This window comes from Nematostella vectensis, chromosome 7 (genome assembly GCF_932526225.1).
Source record: "Nematostella vectensis chromosome 7, jaNemVect1.1, whole genome shotgun sequence".
Taxonomy (NCBI): domain Eukaryota; kingdom Metazoa; phylum Cnidaria; class Anthozoa; order Actiniaria; family Edwardsiidae; genus Nematostella; species Nematostella vectensis.
In genome coordinates this window covers 16,908,475-16,922,520 of record NC_064040.1, presented here as the reverse complement: position 1 = coordinate 16,922,520, position 14,046 = coordinate 16,908,475, and the positions used below count along the sequence as shown (strand labels likewise).

The following is a 14,046-nucleotide window of genomic DNA, read 5'->3' as shown; positions in this document are numbered from 1 at the left end:
ATTTTCTGTTTCGAGTATCAGCATAAACAGTTTTGGTTATTCTCACTACGCAATTTTTGGGAAAAGCAATAAAGGAATACATTTTGTCGAACCACTTCCGAAGAAATTTTTGGGAATACTGGCAAGCGATCATAGACTATAGTGCACTGTATATAAAATGAGATTTTCATTTTATTTTTCATTGAATGTTTTAGTTTTATTTCAATCCCCAAACTTTGACTTTGGAAAAGTTTGATGAAAACAAAAAATAGCTTGTGTGGCGGATTCGATTGTTCTCGCTCTCCTTTACCGATATCGAGCAAGAGAGCATAAATGTATTTGTACGATTATCGTGCGTATGTAAATACGAACGAGTTATCTGATGGAAAATGATCTGATCTGATTTTCTCTGGGATAGGGCAATTCCAGTTGTCCGAGCGCACGTTCTATCATTTTTTTTCTCTTTGATGCTATGGTCCATCCAGCCATTAAATATTTGGAAAGTAATGTTTGCATTCCACTGCATAATTTTTATCATATCGTAAATGTTATTTTATGCAAAAAGCTAATAAATACTTAATTCTTTCTTTTCTCGGGACTTTTCCTCTCTTTGTATGATTTCCATTTCATAGCCTAAGCGCTCTCTTTTACGGTAACATAAAAACAAATCGAGCCCAGAACTTCCTAAAATAGATGCTGATTTCAGCGATAAAAACCCTCGAAAGGGGCGGGCCCTAGAAATCGTAGTTCGTGGCCGCCATCTTGGGTTCGAGTGACAAAAAATGAGAGGCGCCGGGGAGATTTCGAGGGTTTTTATCGCCGAAATCAGCATCTAAAGCTCAGCATCTAAAGCCTACAGGTAGGCTATCTACCCTGGGTACCAAAGGCTCCGAGCTTCGCGGTGAGAACGATTCGCTTCGCTCAAATCGTTGTCGCTGTGAAGCTCGGAGCCTCTGGTGACCGTGAGTGAAGCGAAATATGCGCCATATTTACGTTCGTGACAGATAAAAAGTTCTATACAGCATTATGAAAGGCTCGGCGAGCACGCACGACATCCTGTCTCGACACTTTACCCCTGTTTTCAAAACAGGGGTAAAGGGGTAAATATTTAGAACAATGAAAACCCGCAAAGCTAGCCAAGCTGCACGTTTCCATATGTGACCGTGATAGACTGGATTCTAGAACAAGCTCGTAAACAAACACGTCATAGACGTGACGTAGAGTAAAACATTCTGATTGGTGGAATTGCCTGGGTGACGCATTTTTGGAGCTATCTGATTGGTGGAAAATCTCGTCAAACCTGTTTAGCAGGTTTTACCGCATGAAGCCGCCCTTTATACGTGCTTCGTTTATTGCGTCGTTATCAGTTTTCTCTGGCCCTTCAAGGTGATGGTAGGGTATTCCTGTTTTCTCTAACAAAAGCCCTAAATTTTCGAAAATTCTTTTTCTTAAGCATTTAAAAACTCAAGCGTTAGCAAAATAACACTTGGCTTTTGTTTTTTAATACAACGCAGTTCGGTTTTCGCTAGGCAGCACTACTGATAATGATAGTTCGTTAAAAAAGGGCCTCCGAAATTTTTTAGGCATTCTTCTCTTAAAAACACGTTGTGTGTTGTATATGTTTCTTTCTCGTATCTTAGTTTTTGAAACGAAGAACAGCACTGAAGTTGGAAGACAGCAAGCGAAAGGTACTCGACATCACTCGTAAACGTAAGCTTGACGTTGAAAACGCAGGAAAAACACCACTTCTAGCGTCAACGTAGCGGAGGAATAGACTTTAAGAGACAGTAACAACTAGGAGCAGATATCTAGTGATTTTTCGTTGAACTTTGATATTTGGTGTGTTTGTAGTACAACAATATGTGCGGAGGAGTCGTACGACGAAAACAAAATGGACGCTTCAGCGAGTCCGACAAGGAGCTTTGGTCGCTTCTTTCTATTTGCCTGGCAAAGCAAAAAGCAATCAAACGGAAAAGAACTCCCGATTTCTATAAGGTAGCTGTTCTTGAAAAGTCTATTCGGAGATTGAATGACGAAATTGCAGATCGCTGTCTGAGAAAGACGAAGAGACGAAGAAAAAGCGCCGCGTACGAGTGGAATTCTGGCGGACATGGTTGGAACACTACTGCTTCCTTTCAAGACGACGAGGATCTCTTAGGTATAGACGATTTTTTTCGGGAATTAAGTAAATGTAATCCTAAAAACTGCAACTCCACCGACTATAAGGAATCATATAAAAGCTGCGAACGGACAGAGACAAATTACGAAGAAACCACTCGGAGGAAAGAAAACGATGTTAGTATTGTGTCACGGAAACGCGAGCGGACGCCAGATGCGTTTGAATGGCGTGATGGAATCACTCGAGACAAAGAGGCACAAGCTAACGTCAGATATTTATGCTAGCATTTGATACGGGTGGCACACAGTTTTCTATTTTTTTTAATATTCGAAAAATGTAAATATTGTATATTGATATTTTTATCAGGAGGTCTTTCTCATAAGAATGTATTTATTAAAAGGTTGAAAGCAATATTATTTTTGTATCCCTTCATTACTTCATCATGAATGTCTTCTTTTCACAGAGTGAAAGCTGGATCTTTGAGTGAGGCTTACTCTAATTCTCAACTGTAGTGCGTGGTCCAGGGTTTGAAAAAAGGCCACATGTAAGTCTTAATCTGATAAAAACAAACGGAGAAATTTAATTTGTTGACTAAAAACTTATCTCTTATAAAATCACAGTGCATCCTGTGAAGATGTCCTACGCCACCTGGATCAGCTTGTGCTGGAAAGAGTGAATGCTGTTTGAGGCTTGGCCGTTGTGTAGCCAGAGGAGAAGGCTTGTTTTATTTAAGCCGTGATAGCCTTTATGAGCACTCAACCTACTAAAAGCCTTCAAAAGTTTTTGTTCACTTGCTGCATATGTTGCTATAGATTAGGTACCATTTACCTGTGTAGTTTAACATAGCAGATAGGTGTTTTTTTTGGGCAACACATGTGCTCTACTTGCATCCCTAGCAAACGATTTCCTGGAAGGATATCCAATTGCTCAAGTTTCAAGAGAAAGGCAAGCTGGCTAAATTTTACTTATTTTGTGAAGGAGTGAGAGTTGACCAACAAGTTCGCTGTTCATTGTGGGCACAAAGTATCTATTTTTCTAATGATGCTAACCAAGTTAGAATGGGGACAAGCTTAGTGGACAAGACTACCTGATTTATGTGTTGATACCATATGGATTGTGCATTGCTATTGGGAAGTTGTAGAGTGTTGTATGCATAGAGTTTGGTGTTTCTCTCTCCATCCAAGCAGAGTGCACCCATACATCCAGAGTAATAAAGCGCATTGCCATGGAGCATCCAGCTAAGATCCTAAACGCCGTAAGCATTGTGTTCTCATTGTGGTGAACTTAGTAGTACATAGCAGCCATAGACTTGCATTTGATATTATCATGACAACAGTAGTATAGGACAATGTGTGTGCTTTGGTTTAAGCCTTTCAGCACTACCCTTACTAGTGGATCACAGTTGCGTGCTTACCAGAGTAAACCATCAAGGACTGTCCATAGACCATCATATCTGGTTTGTTTCCCGATAACTACATTGGATTTAAAGTTTCTGTTGTGGTGGGGGTGTGCATTCTATTTCTTACAGAAGAAAAACTGAGCATGAATTGAGAAAATGTATAATTATCCAAGAAAAGCCTAATTCAAGATCACAAAAAGTGAAAGTGCTATTTGAAAAGGAAGCCTTGGTGCCTCAGGTATCTGGACATTACCAATTTGGACAATTACCAATTGGGAGCTTGCAACTACTTTTTGAGTTTTCCAGTAAGGCTTCAAATACTCAAATTCCAACATGAGTCTTGTGAGAGGGATTGTAATCAAGTAACCAAAGAATCAGGTATTCAGACAGTTGTCGGTTTGGGCTGGTTTTTAGTTGGGGGGTTGGGATGGGTGCTTGTGGCTCCTTTTGAATTTTACAGTGTGGCTTCAAAACTTCTGAAATATTTGGTCCTCCCTGTTGTTGATGATGAACAAGTGCAATTACCAGATACATGCTGTTCAGTAACAAAAAAAAAGGTATTCCGACATAATTGCCATTCAGTTTGGATCATTGTTTTTTTTGGGGAGCGCCCCTGTGGTTAATTTTCCAGCATTGGAATTGGATCTAAGGTGTCCAAGGCATTGTCAATTTAAACTTGTGTTTCATGGGGAGGGGTGCTTGTTGCTCCTTTTCATTTTCCAGTATATGGCCATTAATATCTGAAAAGCAAGTTGCTGCACATTCTCAAGAAAGTGTCGACATTTGAGGCTAAAGAAAAACTGGCATCAAGTGCACACAGAATATCACTTGGTAATTAAATACTGTTTGGTGATACTGTTTGGTGAATTTGGATCATTTGTGATGGGTGTGTTTTTTGCATGGCTATTCAAATATTTCCAGCAGACCAGCAAGAAAGTTTGGAATTTAAGTAAAAAGTTGATTTACATAAGTTGAAAGGATGAGGTGAAATAAAATTTAAAGACTTTGCATCTAGCATCTCAGCTACCAGGAACCTATTGTCAGTATGGACATGGTGAATTTGTGGGGGGAGGGGCGCTTGCAACTCCTTTTGAGTTTTCCAGCAGTGTGGCTTCAAAGCATTGGAAATGGAATTCCGTGCAACACAAGATTTATCAAGTCGAATATCCAAACAATCAGGTATCCGGACCTTGTTAACTTGGACTATTGTGTTGTTGTTGTTTTTTTTGGGGGGAGGGGTGCTTGGAACTTTTGTGAGTTTTCCAGTACTGTGGCTTCAAGAACTTTGGAAATGCAAGTCTTCATAATTGGCGATGAGGTTAAAGTACAACACCAGATTCACACAGTCGAGTAACCAAAGAATCAGGTATAGGATGTCAAGTTTGAGTAATTTTTTTTTTTTGGGTGGGAGGGGTGTTAGCGACTTTTTTGAGTTTTCCAGCAGTGTGGCCTCAAAAGCTTTGGAAATGGAAATTCCTTCATTAGTGTTGAGGTTAAAGTTCCACTCCAGCAGATTCGTCAAGTCGATTTACTGAAGAATCAGGTATCCAGATCTTTAGCCTTGTGTGTTTTTTGGGGGTTGGGGAGGGGAGCTTGCAACCACTTTTTAGTTTTCCAGTACTGTGGGTTCAAAAACTTTGGAAATGCAAGTCTTCATAATTGGTGATGAGGTTTAAAGTACAACACCAGATCATGCAGTCGAGTAACCAAAGAATCAGGTATAAGATGTCAAGTTTGAGTAATTTTTTTTTGGGTGGGAGGGGTGTTAGCGACTTTTTTTTTAGTTTTCCAGCAGTGTGGCCTCAAAAGCTTTGGAAATGGAAATTCCTTCATTAGTGTTGAGGTTAAAGTGCCACTCCAGATTCGTCAAGTCGATTTACTGAAGAATCAGGTATCCAGATCTTTAGCCTTGTGTGTTTTTGGGGGGTTGGGGAGGGGAGCTTGCAACTACTTTTTAGTTTTCCAGTACTGTGGGTTCAAAAACTTTGGAAATGCAAGTCTTCATAATTGGTGATGAGGTTAAAGTACAACACCAGATTCATGCCGTCGAGTAACCAAAGAATCAGGTATCCAGATCTTATCTTGGACTATTGTGTTTTTTTGAGGGGGAGGGTCGCTTGTAAATCCTTTTGAGTTTTCCAGCGTTGTCTTCATAATTGGTGATGACCGGATTCCTCCGTTATGAGCTTTGGGATTAAAGAGCGACACCACATTCATCAAGTTGAGTAACCAAAGTCGGGACATTGTCAACTTGGAGTTTTAGGGAGGGGCACTTGCAACTCTTAATTTTTACAGCTGTGTGGCTATGGAAATGTGAGTCTTTGTAATTGGTGATTAGGTTAAAAGGCAACCCCAGATTCATGCAGTCAATACAAGAATCAGGTATCCATACTTAATAATTTTGGGAGTTTGTTGCTTTTTTAATGTTTCTGGTTTGTATATTGGAAGCTAGGTCATGTTTTGATAAGAGAAATATTTGAGGCACTGAGTTGTGTGTGGGGGTAGGCTTGGTCTTTTTTTTTTTTTTCAGCTTTAGATAGTTGAACTAGAGGGGCTAAAGCAAGGGAATGCAATGCCAAGTCCAGGCGAATTTTATTGTTGAGAAACCTGAATAACCAAGTCCTCAAAACAAGTATATCTCTGTATGAATTAATCGAGCAAGAGCGATTTTGAGAGGAAAGCATAATTGTTGGAAGCTCAAGATAATTGGGGAGGGAGATGTTTTTCCTGTTAATTTGCTAGTTCCAAGAAACCTAAGCCCGAAATGAAGCCCTTCAAAGTTATCAAAATTAGCCTGGTAAGCTTGTCAAGGAAAGTATTGTCCATAGGGAAAATTCTTCGGATTGACCATGTAGACTGCTGTAAGAAGTAACAAGTATCTTGTGAGTTGGACTTCAGGCAAGTGTTTTGTGGGTGTATTGGTGTTTTCCAGATTCCAGTTAAGTCTTTGGCCAAGGTAGAAGTTCATTGAAGTGTTTTTTTGAGAGAAAGTAAGAAGTTTGAAGTTGCACAGATACAAGCAGTAACCAACGTCACAAAAGCTATAAAGTTATTAGTGCAAGCTCACAAAGTTATTGAATGACCAAGCATGAAAGATTCAAGTAAATCCAAGAATAAAAGATAAGCAAAATAAAAGTGTATGAAATTTTATCCAGTAATCCAAAGAATCAGATGGGTTGGACAAGAAAATTTTTAAGAGCTCAAGTAAATCTCCAGGAATCGAAGATAAGTTCACAAAAAAGAAATTGATGAGAGAGCAAAACCTTTGTGAGAGATGAAAATTGAGAAGTGTGTTTCAAGCACCAAATTGTGGATAGCCTAAAGTAAGCAACCAAGAATTATTTGTTCTTCAATACTATTTTTGTAGTGTAGTGCAGTAGTGTTTGCTTGAATTAACAGCTGTCTAAAGGTCTTCGTGTCAATTATTTGAAATTCGAGGGTGATGCAACACTGATGTTTTTCAATCTCGTTCATCTGACCAAAAACAGACGGTAAGAATGTAAAAGTTTTTAGTGGGCAACAGTGTTTCTATTTATTGCGATGGCAGAATTGTAATGGAAGCCTCAATCATCAGCTGGAAGTTATGTACCAGGTACATCTCTGTTTCATAAATAGTCAACTTTTGGTAGTTGTAATTGTTTTTTGTTTATTACATTGCTTTTGAAATTGTCTGTGAATTTTTATATGTTCAACGTATTGTATTTTGCTTGAGTTGGAACGGACTGCATTTGAGAACAGGTTTAGGGTAAGCAGCATATTTTTCTGATTGATGTCATTTTCAATTTGAGGTTCATATGTAATTTAGTAAGATAGTCTTGTTTTTCGTGCAAACCATTTGTTTAACGCAATTCATAAGTAGGCAGTAACCCTGTTGGATCCGCAGAATTGTGTAGTTAAACTTCTCATTAGGTGTGATGGTAAACGATAAAAAAGGTGCCACTAATTGAGCATCGGTGAAGGTATGCAGATATGATGTAAAAACATTGTGGTTAACACATATTTAGCACTCAATGCAACTTAGTAAGCCTACATGGTTCTCTTTTTTGTGTACAATTCCTTTGTGCAATGCTTGTTCAAACATTTCCAGCCTTGTGGTCTTAACTAGTAATGGTACAGTTCAAGAAAGGTATGCAATTAATTACAATCTTCATTACTTTGCAACATTGTCTTTTGCTTGTGTTCAAACAGTAACCAGTCCAATAAACTATTATCAGTATCATGGTAAGCAAATTTTGATGGTCTTCGCAACATTGTCTTTTGCTTGTGTTCAAACAGTAACATGTCCAATAAACTATTATCAGTATCATGGTAAGCAAATTTTGATGGTCTTCGCAACATTGTCTTTTGCTTGTGTTCAAACAGTAACCAGTCCATTAAACCATAATCAGTTTCATGGTAAGCAAATTTTTTACGATCTTTGCAACTTTGCAACATTGTCTTTTGCTTGTGTTCAAACAGTAACCAGTCCAATAAACCATAATCATGGTAAGCACATTTTTTACGATCTTTGCAACTTGGCAACATTGTCTTTTGCTTGTGTTTATACAGTAATCCATCCCATTAAACCATAATCAGTTTCATGGTAAGCAATTTTCTCTACGATCTTTGCGACTTCGCAACATTGTCTTTTGCTTGCGTTTATACAGTAATCCATCCCATTAAACCATAATCAGTTTCATGGTAAGCAAATTTTTTACGAACTTTGCAACATTGTCTTTTGCTTGTGTTCAAACAGTAACCAGTCCAATAAACCATAATCAGTATCATGGTAAGCAAATTTTTTACGATCTTTGCAACTTGGCAACATTGTCTTTTGCTTGCGTTTATACAGTAATCCATCCCATTAAACCATAACCAGTGTCGTGGTAAGGAAATATATTCCACCATAAACTTGTGAACAATTGTTTTGTTTGTAGTTGTAAATGTAGGAGATTATTTACATTATATTTACTACATAAACAAGAAATATTGTAGCTCAATGTAAAAATGTGGTAGATGGTGTTTTAGGTACTTAGAATACAAACTGGGTCATCCCTTCATTAGTGTTGATTAATCTTATTTTCATTGTGTGTTATGTTGTCAGCTTCGGTAGTATAGTTTTGTGATCTGTAATTTTTGGGGTTTGGGACAACAATGTGCTTTGCCTTTGAAAATACGTTTCAGCCTGAGCATTGGTAGTGGTGACTTGGTTAGGAGGAGTTAATATAAAGGTCTGAAGGTTTCTACTAGAGGTATCCACATCCACTGAAAGCATCACTGCAGTTTGCCACACTACATGCACAGCTTGCTTCTAGTCATGCAGACAGCACCAGTCTCGCTATTTTACTTGGCAGAGAAACATCTCTAGGCAACAGACACCTCGTGGTCCGTACACCAAGCTTACACCAGGTCTGGCAGATGAGGACAACTAGCCTACCCACCTCTCTTCAGGACATACCCGGGACATCTAGGCAAACAACCTTCCCCCAGGCTGTGCAGATAGGGATATCACACTGTGTCTTTGTTGGACGATACATCTATGCAGTCCACCTTCTCCTCAGGTCATGCAGGCAGATGGCAGCACCTAGGCTTCCCCCAGCTCACTTCATGGTCATTTAGAGGACCGCTAGGCTATCAAGTTGATGGGAACATCTAGGCAACCCACCTCCACAACTAGGCTATCCACCTGCCCCACTGCATATATTGGCTGCTGTTTAGGAAAGGGCTGCTGTGTCTTGGTTGTCAAGTCCATCTGTAGGCATTGCTTCTGTGAGTGTACCCAATACCTTTCTTGCCAAGGGCTCCCAGTCAAAGGATTTCACCATGTTTGGTTTGGCTTCCCATGCTATCAGAATACTGTTTCTCTGGCTACCTGTGCGACCTACTCACCATGCCTGCTAATGTGTTTCTGGTAATGTAGCATCACTGTTTTCATTTAAGCCACTAATCTCATAATTAAACATGAGTTTATTTTTTTTGGGGGGGGGGGAATGGATGTGTTTTGCTATTTTGCAGTGTAAGTTTTGAATATTGCCAGCTAAGCACCTGCCATACACCCTGTGCAGATGGGGACATCACAGACGATGACATCTAGGCTAGCCACCTCTCCAGGACTACAGACAGGGATCTCTGGGCTACCCAGTTGACACCATGTCAGATAGATGGGGACATAGAGACAATCCACCTCTCCTCAAAACATACAGATTGCTGCTTCTAGACTACCCAGCTCTTGGGGTCATGCACACAGTATCCTCTAGTCTACCAAGCTTACTTCAGGTCCCGCAGACAGCACTATCTAGGCTCTACCTGGGTATGGTAGATGGTCCACCTCTCCTCTCACGTTATGCGAACGTCATCTAGGCTACCCCCAGCACACGCCAGGTCATGCAGATGGACCTCTAGGCTATCAAGTTGACAGGGACATCTAGGGAACCCACCTTCAGATCACACAGAACTTCTTGCCAATCTACCTTGCCCGTGAGCAGTGCTTCCCTGTGAGTGCACCCAATCCCTTTCTTGCTGAGGGTTCCCAATCTCCAAAGGATTTCAACAGTGCAGAGTGGCTTCCCATGCTGTCAGAATACTGTTTCTCTGGTTAACCTGTTCAACATGTTCTTCACCATGCCTGCTAATTTTTCTCCGGTAATATGTAACCAACTGTTTTCTAATTCCATTCAACGTGGGTTTTTTTGGGGGGATGCATGTGTTTGCTCTTTTGCAGTGTAAGTTTTGGACACTGGCAGCTAAGCACCTACCCATTTATCTTGCACAATTACCCGACCTAGTTGATGGTGTACCCCTTGGTATTACTGGGAGGGAGTCCTGTTCAACTCTGGGTTGCAGTCTTGAGATGCCCCTGCTGAGAGGTTTTCCAGTGTCCATCAGCTTGTTGTGGTGTTAAAGGAATCATCCCCTGATCCCCCCTGATGGAGGTGTTCAGCTCATCTGTGTGCAGCGTACTAAAGCTTGTCAGCCATACCAGTGGATGTGTTGTGATTGTCCTGTGGTCTTCAGTGTACCTGTCAGGTCGATTTCTACTGTTAAAGGTCATCTCTGGATGGAGGCCCCCCTTGGTGTTATCTGTGGTTCATTTCAGAGTGCAAAGATAACCTACAACAACATGGACAGTATATTGGATAGAGACAATTCCTTGGCTGTTAAAAGATTACGGTTTCAGTATGTACTTTTCCTTGATCATTGAAGAAGCATAGTTAAGGATGATGTAGATTAGACAATGCGTTTTGTTATGTGCCTAATTGCATGTTCATAACATAAGCACATATGCAGCAAGTGCAAATGGTTGAGTGCTCTTCCTAGGTCAGATACAGTATCTATTGTGTTAGGATGCATGTAGTGTATTGTTGGTAGGAGTAGGTGTTCCGTAGGTTTCCTCTGAATCGTACGAGATGAGATGATGCTCATGGAGAACTAACAGAAAGGTGAGATATCATTTATACATGCATGGGGACTACTAATAATAGGGTTTTGTAAATATCAAGAACCATTTTTGACCTAGTGTGTTAACTAATGAAATGACTGTTTAATTGTTTACTTTCTTTTCAGGTCCAGGCTGTGAGGTTGGGTGGCATGTAGAGATGGGAGGAAAGGTATGTCATCCACATTTGTGTGTAAAATTATGCAGGAATCATCTTATATGGATTTGTCTAATCATTTTTATTTTATCAAGGTTGATGTTGCATTTTGTTAGAAGTGGAAAGAATTGATGTTTGAGTAATCGCCAACTCCCAAGAAGGACTGCTTTTATTGTAAGTATTTGGAACACCCTTTATTTGAAGATGAAGCTAGATCTAATGTTTTTCTGTTTTTTTTTTTTTTTCAGATTGCTACTGAAACTAGAACAGAATACAACAATTCAGTCACCTACAAAATTCTATATCACAAACTACAGCACACGCCTGGGTGCACCCGCTGTCCTGCATTGGGCCAGGCCTACGTTTCCAGGTGGTTTTTCCCACGAAAATATTTTGAAGAGGGTTTTCCATCTGGTTTTTCGTAGCCGGCAGACAGCTCTAAACAGACATTGGTCATACCACAAACTAGTTGCATTAAAACGGTTCACATACTACTGTTGTAAAACCGAGACATGATAACATACTAAATCAGAACAACTGTTACCAATACACGTGCAGTTTACACCAAGTTTTAATTAACAGCCAGCTTTTTCTTTGTATTAAAGCAATTGTTGAACAGCATCACCACATAATGCATATTTGCACCAATCTTAAAATTGGCAGCCGTTTTTGTTAGTTTTCTCCTGGTAACATATTTTACATGTATATATTGGAAAGATTATCTGGTTTGTAATTATGAATAAATACTGCGATGGTGATGAATGTTTTTGGTTGATTATCTGCTGCACAATATCATACCCTCCATCTTTAGACTTTTTGCACTAGCATAAATAAAATAGGTGACGTTGGGGTCTGATTATTTCAATAGCGCAAAATTTTCGAAAATACCGCAGAAAAAAACTGGAAATTTCGCATACCCCCACAGAAGGGGGAGGTTTTGAAGAGCATACGTTGACCGCACCGCGGGACTAATTAGCACTGCAGTATTTTTATCCGCCTTACCGGGTGATTTGAAATACCGCATGTTTTTTGCTCTTACCGCAATACAGTACCAAAAAAGGCCAATACATACCGCTAACCCCTACGTCCCCCCCCCCTAGGAGCGAGCGGAGAGCAAGTCTAATTTTGTAGTTTTTTTTAGTCTTTTTTGTGTGGGTTCCCTGTGTTACATTACGGCGCATGCGCACCAGTTTAGTAGAATCGATGCTCCAAAAATCGCTTTTGGTTGTTCGGACTCGGCGTTGCGTGGTCTCATTCTTGGCGAGGTTTTTTCTTTTTTGGCAAAATTTACTACAGGAGTTCTGTCAGACAACGTCTGACAGAACTGAAACTAATGCAATCTTTAAGAAAAAAAAGAAAGTGCTACTGAAAAGGGCTGCTCTCAATTCATCGAATTGAATGATCTTGCAAACAACTACAAAAATCATTTTGTTATTTTTGAAAATAGAAGTGGTAGTTTTTTCAACCAATTTTATTGTCTGGCTAAAACAATAAATTCATGTATTCGTAGAACAAACTTTTAATACTCTTACAGAAGTAATGTACCCGTAGTAATGGCGATCGATCCAGCTGTAATGCTAGAAAAACTGGCTCTGAATTTCCAAATAGAAGAAGGCATGAATTGCAAAAGCTGTAGCAAGGAATGTATTTTACCCTTTTCAACGATACGCTATATAATAAAATAATTGGGAAGCGGGGATGGGAAAAAACGCTGGTGGTCGACTCGTTTGTCGTAACAAACACGGGACAGCTCGCTGGAAGAGCCAAAACAATTCAAACATAACAAGTAGAGGAAAGAAATGCGTAGTTTATTAAACACTAACGAGGCATTACACAATACTTTGGAGTAAAATTATCCTAGAGCCCGTGATCTCACAATCCAATCTCCGAGCACTTCACTATCTTGAAGATACTTCTAGTATATAAATGCGAAGCGAAGCATGATAACTGCCATGAACAATAAAAACAAATACAGTCCTGTTATTAGGGTGGTTTTCATTAAAAAAAAATCGTTGGGATGCGAAAGTTTTCAATTTTCAGAACTCGTCGCGCGCGCTGTTGACGAATCACGCGCGCTGTTTTACAGTGTTTCAAACAAAAACCACAGGGAGCCCAAGCTCACAATTAGTGGTTTTGGGGTTTTGTGAGAAATTCTTAATAAAAGAACACGAAACTCACCGAGCGTTTAGAAGTGACCATTTTAATTACCTCTGTGAAGTTTCGTAGAATTCGGTCAATCCTACCTCAGACGTGTGCTTTTATTAAGAATTTCCCACAAAAACCACTAACTGTGAGCTTGGGCTCCCTGTGCAAAAACTAGACATTCCTAATTTGTACATTTATATTATTAATATCAAGTGAGCATAAGATATCTTATGCTCTCTTTATGTAATCATACAGTTTTCTCGTTCAATTCGCGATAAATTTGCACTTGTGAGTTTTTCAAAAAGCTCAAATTGCACTCGCCGAAAAACTCACTCGTGCAAATTAATCCCGAATAAAACTCGAAACTGTATGATTACCTACAACAAAGAGAACAATAGAATCAGATCGTAATAAAGTGTAATAATCTAAAGTGTAGTTCACGGGTTAATGAAAATCCCTCTCGAGGAATTGGGCACACGTCCCCCCCACCCCCCCCCCCCCCCCCCCAATATTTAAAAGTGAATGACCAGTAGGGGCGTGGCTGTGCTTGCATCTGTATTGTGCCCCAACCCCCCTCCCCCCAAAAAAGATAATATTTTAGTCCTGCTATGTCTCTGTTTTGGTTGTAACAGCAGATTTTCCTAAGTTCTCTTACGTTTCAAGCCCTGCTGTGACTTTGTTCTCTATGCTTTGCTAGCCATTGCCCTTTTCACCCCCGTTTGTGACGAATAGGGTAATAAATACACGATGACACTATTCATGAAATATACCCTGTTTGGTGGACCATTAGAAATAGGGTAATAAATACACGATGACACTATTCATGAATTATA

At 39.8% G+C, this 14,046-nt stretch overlaps 2 long non-coding RNA genes across 2 annotated transcripts; both read left to right on the top strand.

Moving 5' to 3' along the window:
- Positions 1-2,150: 2,150 nt before the first annotated feature.
- LOC116606017 lies at positions 2,151-6,742 on the top strand. The gene is made up of 4 exons (XR_007312192.1): positions 2,151-2,274; positions 2,562-2,642; positions 2,719-5,167; positions 5,516-6,742. It is a non-coding gene; the product is annotated as an uncharacterized LOC116606017 (long non-coding RNA).
- A 1,464-nt stretch (positions 6,743-8,206) lies between these two features.
- Positions 8,207-11,826, top strand: LOC5516044. The gene is made up of 4 exons (XR_004297034.2): positions 8,207-10,915; positions 11,040-11,083; positions 11,164-11,242; positions 11,317-11,826. It is a non-coding gene; the product is annotated as an uncharacterized LOC5516044 (long non-coding RNA).
- The last annotated feature ends 2,220 nt before the right edge of the window (positions 11,827-14,046 follow it).